The sequence below is a fragment of the Protopterus annectens genome, chromosome 4.part1, assembly GCF_019279795.1.
Source record: "Protopterus annectens isolate FY-2018-M chromosome 4.part1, PAN1.0, whole genome shotgun sequence".
Taxonomy (NCBI): domain Eukaryota; kingdom Metazoa; phylum Chordata; order Ceratodontiformes; family Protopteridae; genus Protopterus; species Protopterus annectens.
Window position 1 is genome coordinate 502,219,612 of NC_056734.1, and position 15,000 is coordinate 502,234,611.

Below are 15,000 nucleotides of genomic sequence, written 5' to 3' on the forward strand. Positions count from 1 at the left end.
ACAAAGGAAATATCCATATGGCTATGGATAGATACAGATCTGTCTTCTACCCTGTTCTCCAAAGTTTCCTTTGTATTCACTTAATGATCTTTACATTATTATTTTCAGGTTTGAAGGGTTTTTAATAGCAGGATATTTTTAGAGTTTTGATGGTTTCTTTTTTTTTTCTTTGCTTAATTTATAATTCCACCATATAGATTTCTGATTCCTTTCTTTCCTATTGCAATTGTTCCATAGAGGGATATCATTAATAATGCGTATGGAAATAGGCTGGTCGTACAAAGGCCATCTTTGTGATTTAAAACACAGGGACAGATTCTAAAAAGGTGCTCTCATTGAAAGTCTGCCCTGTTTCCAAAAGACCTGCTGTCAGTGTAAGTGGTCGCTTGTACTGAAAGCATTTTTTTGGAATTAGGCCCATTGTGAAGCAAAATATGTAAAATGACAGTTTTTGTTCTATAGTGGCATCACCCAAATGTAATCACCACTGAGGTTACTGCATCTTGGGAAAGGTTGTACTGACATCATTAAATCAGCAGTTCACCCGTCAGAGCTGCACTACTGGTCCTCATGAAATGATGACTTCCATTCCATACACTTATTAATACAATCATATCTGATACTATAACACTATCTGAATATTTATTGATAAATCATAGTTATTAAAAATTTTACCCAGTTTGTTTCAGATAAAATAAGTGCGTTTGACAGATCAACTTAAAAGAATTATATTAGTAATACATCCCGTTATTTTAAACATGACAGTGTTATTATTTGTTTTTGGTGTTAAAGGAATGGGTCTTGGGTCTATGCAATTGCAGGCCATATTTATAAGAATACAATTCACAAAATACTGTGCTTTATGAGAGCTTTAACAAATTGCTGTAGGTTTGTGATGCAAGAAATGAGAAAAGTTTGGACATGCACAATGTTACCTTGGTATAATTCCCTTTTGATGATAGGAGAATTGAACTTATCAGTTACAACACAGTTTTCAGCCTAATAAAATTCCCCTTATCCACAAAGAACATTTAATGTATTTCCTTACCAGAGTGTTAATTACAACACATATGTTTTAGATTTAACTTGAATAACCTGTCAGTATAATGTTATAAGAGTGCTTAACATAAATGCATATACTTCAGTTTAATTTTTTATTAGCAAAATAATAAACATTATGCTTATTACTTGGTGCATGCAGCTCTGATTATGAAATGTTCTTTTGATTATACAGGCTCCAGTATCCTCAAGGAATAATTGTGCCAGCAAACTGGCCTGATTAGTCTACCCAACATAAATAGTAATTAAGCATTGTCATGATAACCTAAAAATATACTGAATATTGAAAGGCTAGCAGCTACCATAACAGTCAGAACCAGTCAGTAAAATGAAATGACTCCCGCTCCACATTCGTTCTGATCACTACAGGAGTCCCCCCAAGGCTCCATATTCGGAACAATACTTTTCAATACCTTCATTAATGACATACACAAGGAATCAAAACTCACCACCATAATACATTATGCTGACAACTCAGCTTTAGTTTTTTCAGCCCCAAATCTTCCCACCTTAGAAACAAACACATGCAAAACTTTCACCTCCATAGAAAACTGGCTAAATAAATATCAATTGGTATTAAACCCCAACAAAACCAAGCTAATCCTATTCCTTCCTAAAAACATAAATCAAAACAACACTGACCTTAATATTATATCCTCAAACAACACAACATGTCACCAACACAAAATTACTAGGAGTTATCATTGATAAGTTAAAATTTGATCTGCACATTGGTGCAGTGAAAAAGGCACACTGCAAACTAGGCTCTGTTTATAGAGCAAAGCACCTGCTAAGTGATCATAGTAAGAAATAGCTGCCACCTCCCTTCTCCTTCCTACCTTTGTATATGCCTCAACAATATTCACAAATCAAAACTCTTCTACCAAAGACAAACTAGAAAGTACCTACAACAAAATTAGCAATTCATCTGCAGCCTCTCAAACCACTCCTATCACTGCATGGTGTTGTGTTCAGTACTCTCATCTGGTTTGCACTTCCTCAATACATCACCCTTTCCAAGCCACACAGTACACAAAATGCATCACCATCCATTAAAAACATGCTCACTGTCAAATATCCAGTGGCATGTACCAAACAGAACCCCAAGATCTTCAGCATATCTCAGCTAAGAAATCTAACAATTATTATGGTAACTCTGTTCTCTTTCACTGTCTCCAAGGCATAAAATAAACTTCCAAACCACTTCAGGGTTTTACATTTTATTTATTTATTTAACATTTGTTTACCGGGAAAGTACAACTTGGAACAAAGCCAATTTTCAGAGGAGGCCCAGGGAGAAAAGCTCCAGAGGCATGTCTTTGTAACATGGGAGGAAACTGGAGTACCTGGAAAAACCCACACAAATGCAGGTTAGGACATGTAGACTCCTCACAGAGGGCATTCCAGCCAAGAATTGAACCATAGAACCTCTTGCTGTGAGGCAACAACGATACCTCTGCACCACTGTGCCATCCCGATATATAACCTGCAACAATTTAAATCTGCCCAAGGTATCACCTGGGAACTAATAAACTATGTAACTGTACCACACTTACAGTCTGAAGTATGCAATCCTAACTCTATCCATTACGGATACTATACAAATATATTAACATAGTATTTTTGATTCTACTCACAATATCTTGAAAACATGTATTTCCTTAATCTGATATCCTTTGTAAATAATATTTGTTGACTGCTCTGAAATACTTCATAAATAATGTTTATTGTTCTTTTTCTTTTCTTTCTATCCTTGTTTTGGAGCTTTTCTCTCCAGGCCCCCACTGAAAGTGGGCATTTCAGTTCCCAGATAGACTTTCCTGGTAAACAAAAGCAAATAAATAAATAAATAATACAATCAGATCGAACCATTGCAAACTAATTGTTAAGAAATCAGAAACAAGAAATCCAGATATTATACTTGAAAAGCAGTATTTATTACTGAAAGTGCCAAATCCAGAAACTACAGTATTGTTTATACTAAAAGATATACAATTGTAAAATATCAACACATGCAAACAAAAACTAGAGCAATGTGGAACAAGGACACTTCAATGTTTCCAGTAATACTGGAACAAGCAGAGTAATGAATACTCTCTAAGGATATCTTAATATTATACTAATACTCGTAATTCCATAATAACTGCAGAACGCTCAAGTCTAGGTAATGCTGAAGAGATGAATCCTGGCAATCATCAAAGACTGAAGCACTACCAATTTCATGAAGTTTAACAATGTACATGTTTTAGAATAGGGTATGGTCCAACAACAGCATTAAACCCCTAAACATTTGCAAAATTTTATACCAAGAGAGCTAGTTCACTGTTTAAATTCTTAATGTTAATTTAGTACCACATCACCTCTACACTGAGTCTGGTCTCATAATTATGTGCAACATATCAAAGTTAAAATGGAGACCAAAATAAACTGTAGAGAAATGCTAAAAGCCTGTTCCAGATAACATATGCCTTTAGGAAAAGACAGACAAAGACCACCTGCAGAGAAAAACAAACAGCCTCCCAGTACATTACATATTAAATTCCGTGACAAATGAACTGTATTTGCCCAGCTGATAAAATAAGTGTTGTCATATATGGTGACAGTAATATCTCATGAAGAACATAACTATCATTAGCCTTGGTGAGGACATTAGTCAGAGGCAGAATTTCTTTACAGTTTCAACAATTTGTTGTTACAAATAAAATCAATTAGCTACAAAGTAGTGAGTACTCAAGCTTAAGCATTACAAGTGTCACTGTAATTATCTTAAATGAAATTTTATCAGTCAGCCTTCGTATTATTTATACAACATTTAGGAAACCTATATTACCATATTTTCCCAGCATATATTCTGCATGATACTAATGAAAATATCTAACAGCATATCTCTAGTAGTAAACATAATTTCACGTTTCATTTTTGTTTTCTTTAATCTATCCTTCCTGGCAGTGTCTAAACATTCTGAGAAAAAGAATACCTCTAAGTTTTTTTCCAACTTGTTATATTATAGTTTTCAGTTTTGTTTTTAATGTATATTGAAGGTAAATTTCTATTATTTATCTTAGCTTATCCAGTTATCTCATATAAATATATTAGACATCTGTGTTTATGTGTCATCCCCACTCTGGGCCAATAATCAAGTAGCCTGAATCATCACCACTGGCACTGGAGAGGGACATTCACTTGGAACAAAAATGGATACGCTCAGCATTTCCAGATGCAGCTGTCTGCATCAAGCACAATTTCCCTTAAGAGTACACAGGGAATACACTCAGTCTGGGGGCTGGTTTCTCTTTCTCTCTCTCCAGATCCTCACTGGCACAGCTGTAGGGTTGAGTCCTCAGCCAAGTGTCCAAGTCAAGTCCTCCACCACCCTCTCTGTAAAACCAGTGCTTTGTGTCCCTGCTCCAAACAGCTGACACACACACACACACACACACACACACACACACACACACACACACACACACACACACACACACACACACCTGGGTTATTCCCCCTTCTGCCCAGACTATAAGGTAGTTACTGCCACCAGACAATCCAAAGCCAGCTACTCTAAGGCTGTTACAAGGGTACCCAATTATACTTAGTGAAATTAATATCAATAAAAATAACAGTGTTTGGCCAATACAGTAAGGCTTTTAGGAGTGGCCACAGTGTGTCACCAAATACATATAGTACTCTCATTGATTAAAATATTCTAAGACCAGCCACAATGACAATTTTAAATATATTTAATAAAAAATAATGAAAGAACATGAAAATACTAAATATCTAATTAATAAACACCAAAGTTTCAGTCCCAGGAAATGTTAAAATAACAAATATGAATAGATTCACACAGATACAGAAAAACAGCACTTAACTAATCTCACTATGTTTCCTGACTGATTTAAATAATTACCATTCTCTGGTTCACTTATTAGAGCAAGGCAAGATGAAGTAGGTGAGGGGTTCTTCTTTGTCAGGCTCCAAACACAGACTGCTCTGAGACTGAGACTTCTCTCTCATCTGGTATTAAAACATCATTTTTGTCCTCGATTACAGAATGGCATCACATACATCTGGTCATCTGACTTCTCGTTCCCATGCTATACTCATTGCTAGAAGCTGCCAGGACTTAGCCATATGTGTCAGTAATATACACACATGGAGTTTTGCTCAGATCTGTTGCAACTTCTGGAAGTCATAAAACAGTTTCAAACTTCTACCCTTCCAGAATAGCAATTATTTCACTGCTAAAGATAATACAGAAGGCTTCCTAGTACTTGTTTTGACAGACATTTTGTCTATGGCTACAATTTGAACTGTAAAATACAATCTCTATGGCCTAAATTATGTAATTTAATTTCTTACTATTTTTCAAAGTTAACCGGAGCTGAGCTTAACCTCTTTTCTTCCAGTATTCTCTGTTACAATATATATATTTAATCAGTTACAATGCAGTCAGGACCCACTGTTGGTACATTTTTAAAGCAAGCAACTTTACAAATACATTTTTCAATACAAGCATCTGTACAAATCAGTTTGATATACAAATGACATATGATTCTTTACACAATTCCAGCTAGCTGTGCTGGAATATGTTACAAATCTAGTAAATAAAAATAAGTGGTCAATGTGCCCAAACTCACACTGGTAAACTCAAAAGACAGGCACAGCAGATCAGCAAGAGATGTTTATTTTCACTCCATGAACAAACCTCACAGTACAGAAACAAAAACAATAATGCTGCTACAGTTCTCAGCGCGTTTTCGTCGACATGCACTTCATCAGAAAAGCTAAACAGTGCTCACTGTGCTAAATTTATAAGTCAGATGTTATTAGAATCTACCAGTGGTGTCTCCTAATTAATTAAAATGTTAATACATTCAATTAACATCTTTGTTGTTGAAATTGCAGATTTATTAACAAAATTAAAGAAACAATATCACTATCTAGTGGTGAAACAAAAACTTTACAGGCAGGAATACATAGTAAAAAATGTATATAAATATTGTATGCTCTAAAAAACATTTTAATTAATACATAAAAAATGTACCTGTGTGCAAAATGTTTGAAAAACATGTAAAAATTTATGTATGAAAAATATTAAAATGCGTATAAAAAATATATATAAAAAATGTATAGATATAAGTACAACTGATATATGGGTGAGTGGTTATAACTTGGCTGATTTCAATTTTAATACAGGTTTTAGAGAGATCATTTCATTTAAACCTGGGTGACTGCTACCCTCAAGCATTAATTTCCAAAATAGCTCTCTGTATTCTAAAGAGGCCTCCCAAGGACCACCCCTGGGATCAGGGGATAATACCTCTATGACGAAGAATAGGAATTTTGCAGATTTACATGTTAAAGTATGTTTAAACAAAGTGTTGTTAGTGTTTTCCTTCCTTACGTCATATAGGTGCTCATACACCATTTGTCTCAACCTTCTCTTGGTTTTCCCTATATAAAAGGAATCACATGCCTCACAGGTCACCATGTATACCAAACCACAAGTATTGCAATTTACAAATCCTTTAGTGGTGATAATTTTCCTCTACTTTTCAAATATATTTTCTCACCTTCATTAATATTGACACAATAATGACAACTTCCACATTTATGTGTACCCAACTTGTTTGAGAGATGTGTGACCTGTTTTCCACCCTCAAGTATGTTCTTAATGTTACGTCCTTTTTTAAATACTACTTTTAAAGGTTCTTCAAAGTTCAGATTCAAATCTGAAAAACTGGAAACCTATTCCACTCGTCATTAATAATATTTTTAACTATGTTGGTTTCGCCGTTGAAAGTAATAGTCAAAGCTAAATTGTAGTGCTTTATATCTACTGGAGAATTGTTTTTAGTGTTGGTGTTGCCAAAAAGTTTTGTTGAATTCCCCAGGATAGGCAAAAACCTTGTGGTCCTTGCTGTTTTAACTTCTTGTATCAGTCTTTCTAACAAATCATCGGGGCAACCTCTTTCTGGAAACATACTTGCAACAAATTCACATTCTATCTGGAAATCTGTCTCATCTGAGGTCATCCTGCTAACTCTTACTAGCTGACCCTTGACAGTTGCCTTCTTTTGATAAGGGGGGGGGTGAGAACTAGAAAAATGCAAGTAGGTGTTAGAAAAGGTCTCCTTCCTATAAATTTTTGATTTCAACCCCTGATTTGTTCTCTGTATGCTTACATCTAAAAATCTAAGTTGGGAACTGTCGATGTTGTAAGTAAATTTTAGAAAATCAGTGGTATGTGAGACATATTCATAAAACTCAAGAAACTGGTCAGCAGTGCCATTCCAAAAAAGACAAATGTCCAAAAAAACAACCATAGTAATTCCGCAAAATTTTCAGTACACTTCAGTCCACTTCAGTCTGATGAAGTTCTTTTGTTGAGGACGAAAGCGCTTACCAGCTTTCTATTGTCTTACAATAAACTTTTTTTGCTTTACTTTGTGGACTAGCAGCATTTTCTACAGCATCAATATACCAGTGGTTTTATTGTGGAGTATTTGGTTCGCACACTTCTGCAGTTTGGTCACTGGTTCTCTGACACACTACAGTGTTTTTTATTTTATTTTCTCTATATTTATTTGCAATCTGTATTCCTCTGCAATAATTTATAATGTTAATAAAAGCAGACCATGTGCATACTCTATAACTGAAATGCTGATTTTATCTTCATTATGTTTTCATCAATAGATTTTAATTTCTCTCTCTTACATCACCTACATAAATTACAAAAAAGGATATTGAGCTAAACTGCATCCTTGTCAGATCCATTTTCCATAAAAAAACAATAAGTAAATATTTTTGAGTAGACTTTAATAGTCATACAATTCCTTAATTACCTCTATATGATCTTTAGTGCCATGATTTCCCAGAGCTTCATTCTGTTGAGATTATCAAAAGCATATTCCATATCTAAAAATAAAGCATACGACCTTTGTTTCCTAAATTTATTCATTCATTCATTTATACTTCATTGTTGGAGTTAGTCCCATTAGGCCAATGGCCTCTGTTCAGTGAAGACCAAAGAGTGGTATTCATACTCACTAGGGGAAATTTGGCCAGGGCACTGAGGAACTTCCCCACCACTATGGCATCCATGGTCCATACATCTTATATGTACATGTGCATATTCTGTTTCTGATGCAATGGCAGCTGGAAGCATGGTACATGACATGGCAGGCAGTCAGACAGGAGTTGAGGTGAATTCTGACTCCATGGAACTATTGCAGAAAGATTCAGAGGAGATGTTTAGCACAGAGGAGATCATGGATGGAATAGTGGAGGATATGAAGGAGTTATTTCAGAAAAAAGTCTACTTGAGGATTTGAGAGGAGGGGAATGGTCACAAAAGGATGTTATTACAACCCTCCAGGTGGGAGGGTTGCGAGATGACGTATTGATGAACTTGGTTGAGCAAAGCAAGTTAGAAACTAGAAAAAATCTATCTTGGGGTGAGATTATGGACAAGATCCAAAAGGATGAGGTGAAGTTTGCAGAAGCAGTAAGAGAGAAGAAAAGAGAGAGAGAGAGAGTAGGAAGACAGAGGAAATGGGAAAAAGGTTTGCATGCAGAGTAAAGAAGAAAAAAGAGATGGGTATGAAATACGGTATACAATGATTGTATCTTTAGGAATAAAAGCACAAGAGATAAGAGCATTTATTTTGATAAAAAAAAGAGACATAATGTGACATTTTTTGTGACTGCTACAGGACTAGAGAATTTTGGGGGAATATGGTAAATAAAAATACATGCACCCATGAAACAACTATATTCTTAAGACTTTTTACCATGAAACACAAAAGAAAGAGAACAAACAGTTTTGAACAGGGACAGAAAGAGAAACTGTAAAAAAAGTATTAAAGAATTTTTGTAAAGGGGATTATGGACTGGGTGATGAGATTGTATTGTTATTTTTAAAATGGAAAATGAAAAAATGTACATATTCCAAGCATGATTAATATTGAAGGAAAAGAACAGTTATAAAGTATTTGGGACAACCAAAAATATGTTTTTTGTTTGTTTTTTTTTTTTTTGGGAAAGATGGACATTTTGTAGGTAATTGTGATAAGAAGAAATGTTTTGTATGTGGGGAGTTTGGACATGATGCAAAAATGTGAAATAAAATGTTATAAATGTAAACAGACAGGGTATTTGTGGATGGATTCAAAAAGGAGGAAAAAGAAAGAGTTTGTGTAGAAGAAAATGTAAGTGAAGGTGAAAAAATAAGGAGCAACTACAACAGGAAAAACAACAAAATGATTTTGTAGAAAAGACAAATAATAATATAGAAAAATAAGATAGTGACAAAAAGGAAAGAAAAGAAGGCAAAATATATGCTGGGTCAGAGGTTGGTGATGGGGAAAGTATAGATCGAAGGGTAGTTAAAAAAGAAAAATTATACTGGAAAAAGAAAATTCCAAGGCTTAGGCTTGAAATTTAAAAAGAAAGGAAATGGTTATAAATACATAATTTCATATATAGAGAAAATAATCTTATAATTTTGTTTGTTAATGTTAATAGTATAAAACGTTTAGTAATATGAATTAGAGTGTTAAAATGGTGTAATAAATGTGAAGCAGACACAATAGCATTGGAAGATGTTAGAGGTTTAACAAAGGAAGAGAGATTACAAACACAAATGTTATAGAGAGGAGGTATAATATGAAATTTAGGAGGAGACACCTGTTCAGGGATAGCTGTACTATATAGCACAACAATTACAATATAGGATTTTACTCACATTAGATTAGGGTGATTATTAGTGGTAGATATAAAGAGAGAGAAAGGTTGCTTCAAGACATACTGGATTATGTAAAAGTAAATATGAATATTATAGTAACAAGATATTTCAATTGTGACTTGAGGAATAAAAATAAAAAAATAGGCTAGATAAAAATGAGGAAAATCATGAAGTGTGGACATTTAGTATTATGAAATATGAACATAAGTACATATAGGAGAGGGAATGTTAAAACAGAGATTGATTATTCCTTAGTATCTAAAAGCATAGAAATACTCATAGAAGAAGAAGTGGAAACAGGATTTTCAGATCATATGGCAATATTGATAGAAATCTGACAAAATAAAGATCATATAAAACTTGGAAAAGTGATTAAAAGAATAAGTGAGAAAGTCTAGAACAAAAAAGGAAAAGATAATATATTGGAATTGTGTAAAGATCATATGACTATGAGAGAATTTTACAATAACTGGTCAGAATGGTGGATGGCATTTAAAAAGAAATATAAAAATAATTATATACAATGGAGATACAGAGTAAGACAAAAATAGAAAAGCATATATGGAAATGCAGAATATGGTATCAGAAGGTTTAGAGAGAAATGAGAAAGTATATTCTAGAAAAGAAGAAGATGTATATAAAAAATCAAGAAAAAATAAATAACTGCTGCGTAAACAAAGATGTTTTGCAAGGAAAAGGGGAAGAAGTGTTTCCATTTAATTAAGTACAATTGTAAAAGAACTAAGTGGCATAATCACAGAAATGAAAAATAAAGATGGGAAAGTTAAAAACAACAAGAACATGTTATGAATATTGTAGTACAGTATGTTAAAGAGATGAAAGAAAAGAGAAATGAAACATGAAAATAAATGGAAGGTTAAGCAATTTACAGAAGAAATAAATAAAGATGTTGATAAACAGATTACCTTAATGGACTTAGACATGTTGCTAAAGAAGGTAAATTTTAATTCTTCAGCAGGTTCAGATGGTATGGGCTATTTAATATATAAGAATATGAAGCAATGGCAAAAGGAAATATTGGTATATTTTACAGAAGAAATAAATAAAAAATGTTGATAAACAGATTACCTTAATGGAATTAGACATGGTGGAGAAGAAAGTAAATTTTAATTCTTCAGCAGGTTCAGATGGTATAGGCTATTTAATATATAAGAATATGAAAAAGGAAATCTTAGTATTTGTGGTTAATGACTGGATAAATGGTGGTATTTGTTATACACAAATTTGTAGGAGAATTATGAGATTTATGTTCAAAAAAAGAGAAAGATGAGATGAAAAACTGGAGACTGTTTGTCTTAATACTGATTATAAGATATTTATGAAGATAATACAAATACGATTAGAGAATAAAATAGTATTAGAAGAGAATATTTATGGAATTAAAGGAAAAGGATGTCAAGCACTATTAATGATTGTTAGGGAAATGGTAAATTATGTTAAAAAATAAAATAATAAAGCAAAGTTAGTGGTGGGAGATATACATAAAGTGTTTGATACAATAGATCATGACATGTTATGGAAAATAATGGAACAATAACATTTTAGTAAACAAATTCAGAAATTTAGTTTATATAGGAAAAGTAAATTAGGAATTTTGATAAATGGTTGGTTTAGTGAAGAAACAGAGATGAACAGGGGTTTAAAACAAGGATGCCCAATGAGTAATATTTTGTTTGTAATAGTAATGAACTGGCTAGTCAGAAGGACCAATTAAAAGATGAGAAAAGTGCAGTATATACAGAATATTGCTGTTGAATATCCAATCATTATTTCTTATGTAGATGATATTATTCCTATGACATAAAAAAGATGGAAGATGTTATTCTGTGTATAAATAATAGTTTACAAGAAAGAAAAATATAAAGGATTTGGATCTGATGAACAGCTAAAGGGAATTAAATTTCAAACAAAATAAATTGGACTAAGTATAGATTATCCTTTAAAAACTGGATCTGACTGATTCCATGTTTATGAGGAAAGTATCTTACGTGGAGTATATATGATACCAAAATATTTTAAGAGACAGTTTATCAAAGTGATGTTTAGATTTCTTTGGGGATCTAGGTTAAATATAGGTAAAAGAGGAGTTGGTATGTCCTGTCCTTGCTGCGAGGGTCCCTACTCCAGGCCAGTAATCAAGGAATCTTAATCCTCACCAGGGACAGCCACTAGGAACAAAAATGGATACACACATTATTTCCAGATGCATCTCTCTGCCCCAAGCACAATTTCCCTTAAGAGCACACAGGGAGCACACTCCAGAGCTGGGGCTGGACTCTCTCTCTCTGGGCCCCAAACAAGTCTGCACACTAACCACTTTGGAGTTCTGTGTCCCTCTTCCAAGTAGCTGACATGCACACTTGGATATTTGATCTTCACACACACAAACATACACATACACACACACACACACACACACACACACACACACACACACACACACACACACACACACACACACACACACACACCTGAGAAAGGCTGGCATAGATTTACCAGCTGTGCCCCCTCTGCCAGACTATAAGGTAATTATTCTGCCTCCATTCAGCTACTCTAAAGCTCTTGCAAGCATACCCAATTATACTGAGTAAAATTAGTACTAATACAAATGGTAGAATTTGACCAATGCAACAAGGCTTTCAGGAGTGGCCACAGTGTCACTAAAATAAACATAAGTACTCTTAGGATGTTAAAAGTATTCTCTAAAAGACCAGCCACAATGAAAACTTAAATATATTTAATAATAAATAATAAAACAGAAAACATGAGAATACTGACTATCTAGTTACAATAAACACCAATGTTTCAATCACAGGAGATGTAAAAAAATGTAACACAGTTGGATAGATTCACACAGATGCACACAAACAATACTTAACTAATCTCACTATATTTTCCTGACTGACTAAAGAATTACTGTAAACTAGTTAATGAACAAATCATCATGCTCCAAGATTTTATAACTGAAATTTCTGCTCCTAACAATTTACTACTGTTTTAACCTCTTTACCCATATGTTTGACAGAGAACAGCTGCACTAATAGGCTTTAGAACTGGGACTTCAAACTGAGAGACCTAGCTCACAGGGATTTCAGCTCCTAGCTATTTTGGCATTTTTAACCTCTTTCCCTACAAGTGAGATGCTAGGACCTTATCCAAAGGTTTGGCTCAAGTCAGCCTCACAAGAAAGCCTAAAGTTGGAAAAAAAATTGGGACAGGTAGCTGAATGACTTCCTCCTGTGAAGGATTCTTCCAAGGAAAAAAGTCTTAAGTAATAAGGCTGAGAATACGTGTCCTCATCATCATCATCAGATTGCATGAAAGAGCTGGTAAAATTTGGTTTACATAGACCAGTTCCTCTACCTCTGAATCTGAGGTGTCTAAATCCCATTGAGAAGATTAATTTTGTTTTTAAACAAATGGTATGCCAAATGTAAAAGCTTTCTCAGTTGTTGGCTACCTAAACTTCATAAATTCCATGAAATCACCAGCCAGCTTGAAAACATCCTATGTACAGAACTGGGTGACAGGGGAATAAGACTCAATTACCTGTGTTTGGTGCAAGCTGAAAGAAAACCATTTAGGCTTCAGTGTTCTTGGTCTGTGTTTGGGCCTATGGTCTGGACTATAGGTCTCAGGGTATGGGTGGGCACCTGAGACCTTAATGCAGTGTCTATTACTTTCCTCCTCAACAAGTATTGTAGGCATATCATCATTGCCTTCAGAAGTAATAATGCAAAAGTCAAAACCTGAAGCCTAGTGGTTCTAGGCTCAACCAATGATGTGTTTCAACTCATGAGAACATGGTCATGCCAGGCTTTGGCCAAACAAGGTGCTGGATAAGGGGACTGTATATGTGCCACACCAACACCAGTACCCTTGAGCCTGGGAGGAAAATCACAGCTCTGAAGCATTGTAATCAGTCTCCCAAACAAACTTTTCCAAGTACTTTTCTTTCCCCTGTTTCCTTTCCTTGAGAAAGTCAGAACAGAACCTGAAAGACAACATAACATGCTTAGGCCAGCACTAGGTTTTTGGGGTGATGTACTTTTCTAAGGATTCCATCCTATTCTTGATAGTCTACTGATTAAAATAAACACATTGGGGACAATTTGGCACATCATGCCCCTGACCCAGGCAAACAGGATGCCAACTGTGGAAGTCGTCATGTGGCATTTGCTTCCTACACTTGATATAATTATTTACTTTTCAATCTGATGTCTATAAAACCATATACTGTAAAGGCAGTATTAAGAAGGTAAAAATATTCCCAAGGTGTACTTATCTGTGAATTCTGACTTCAGGCTGACTTAACTGACTAACAACAGAACTGGCTTGCTCAACCTCCTCCTTGAACTGCAGCAAGAAAGATTTGAAGATGATGTTGTTGCCAGTGAGCCTGCAAGGTCCTGAGAGGGGAAGGTGAAAGCTATGGTGTTTAGGCAGGCTGTTGGTGTGGTGCAAGTAGGAATCCCCAAGAGTCAGTACTCTAGCAGATAATTACAAAATTATTCTGCATTTTATTAAGGTCACTATGATTATATGAAGACATAATCAATATAACTTAACCAAAGTTGCTGTTTATTATACTATTCACTGATATTTGGTACCTGTACTGGCATCACAGTTTGTGGTGTGTAGTGAGGCACTACTATACCTTTCTATGGTTTCCTCCATTCATTCCAAAGAAAGCCTGTGAAAACTTTCTTACAAAGGAGGTAACATCTAGGAAGCAGCAGCCAATCAGCTAGTCTTTAGAAAGACAGCTGAGACAGGCTCCTCCCATCTGAAATCAGAGGAGTGGCAAGCAAATACAAGTAAAACAGCGTACCAGTGCCTACCATTAAAACATGTGGCAATCAGTAGATCTTTGAAAAAAACAGTTCCTTCAAATTAACATGGGGCTGTGCTAAGATACACCCAGGATGGGAATTTGTCTTGACATACCTAAGTACCAGGCTTCAATTAGAACCCCCTACAAAATATGAGAACTCTTTAGACAATAAAATCCTGATACCACAAAGTAATTAAAGTTCTTTTAACTTCATTTACAGAGGGAGCACCCAAATGTATTAATTTGACGATTCATAGTGTGACTAATATTTGAGTAGTATTTGGAATGTTAGCAGCACTTACATGTGCTAGCTGTGTTGAGTAGTATTAGATGCACACTT

The 15,000-nt window shown here is 34.7% G+C and overlaps 1 protein-coding gene across 1 annotated transcript in view; it reads left to right on the top strand.

Annotated features, from left to right (window-relative positions):
• Positions 1-15,000, top strand: part of BOK (BCL2 family apoptosis regulator BOK) — a 485,461-nt gene that overhangs the window by 468,911 nt on the left and 1,550 nt on the right. The gene's annotated exons all lie outside the window — the stretch shown is intronic.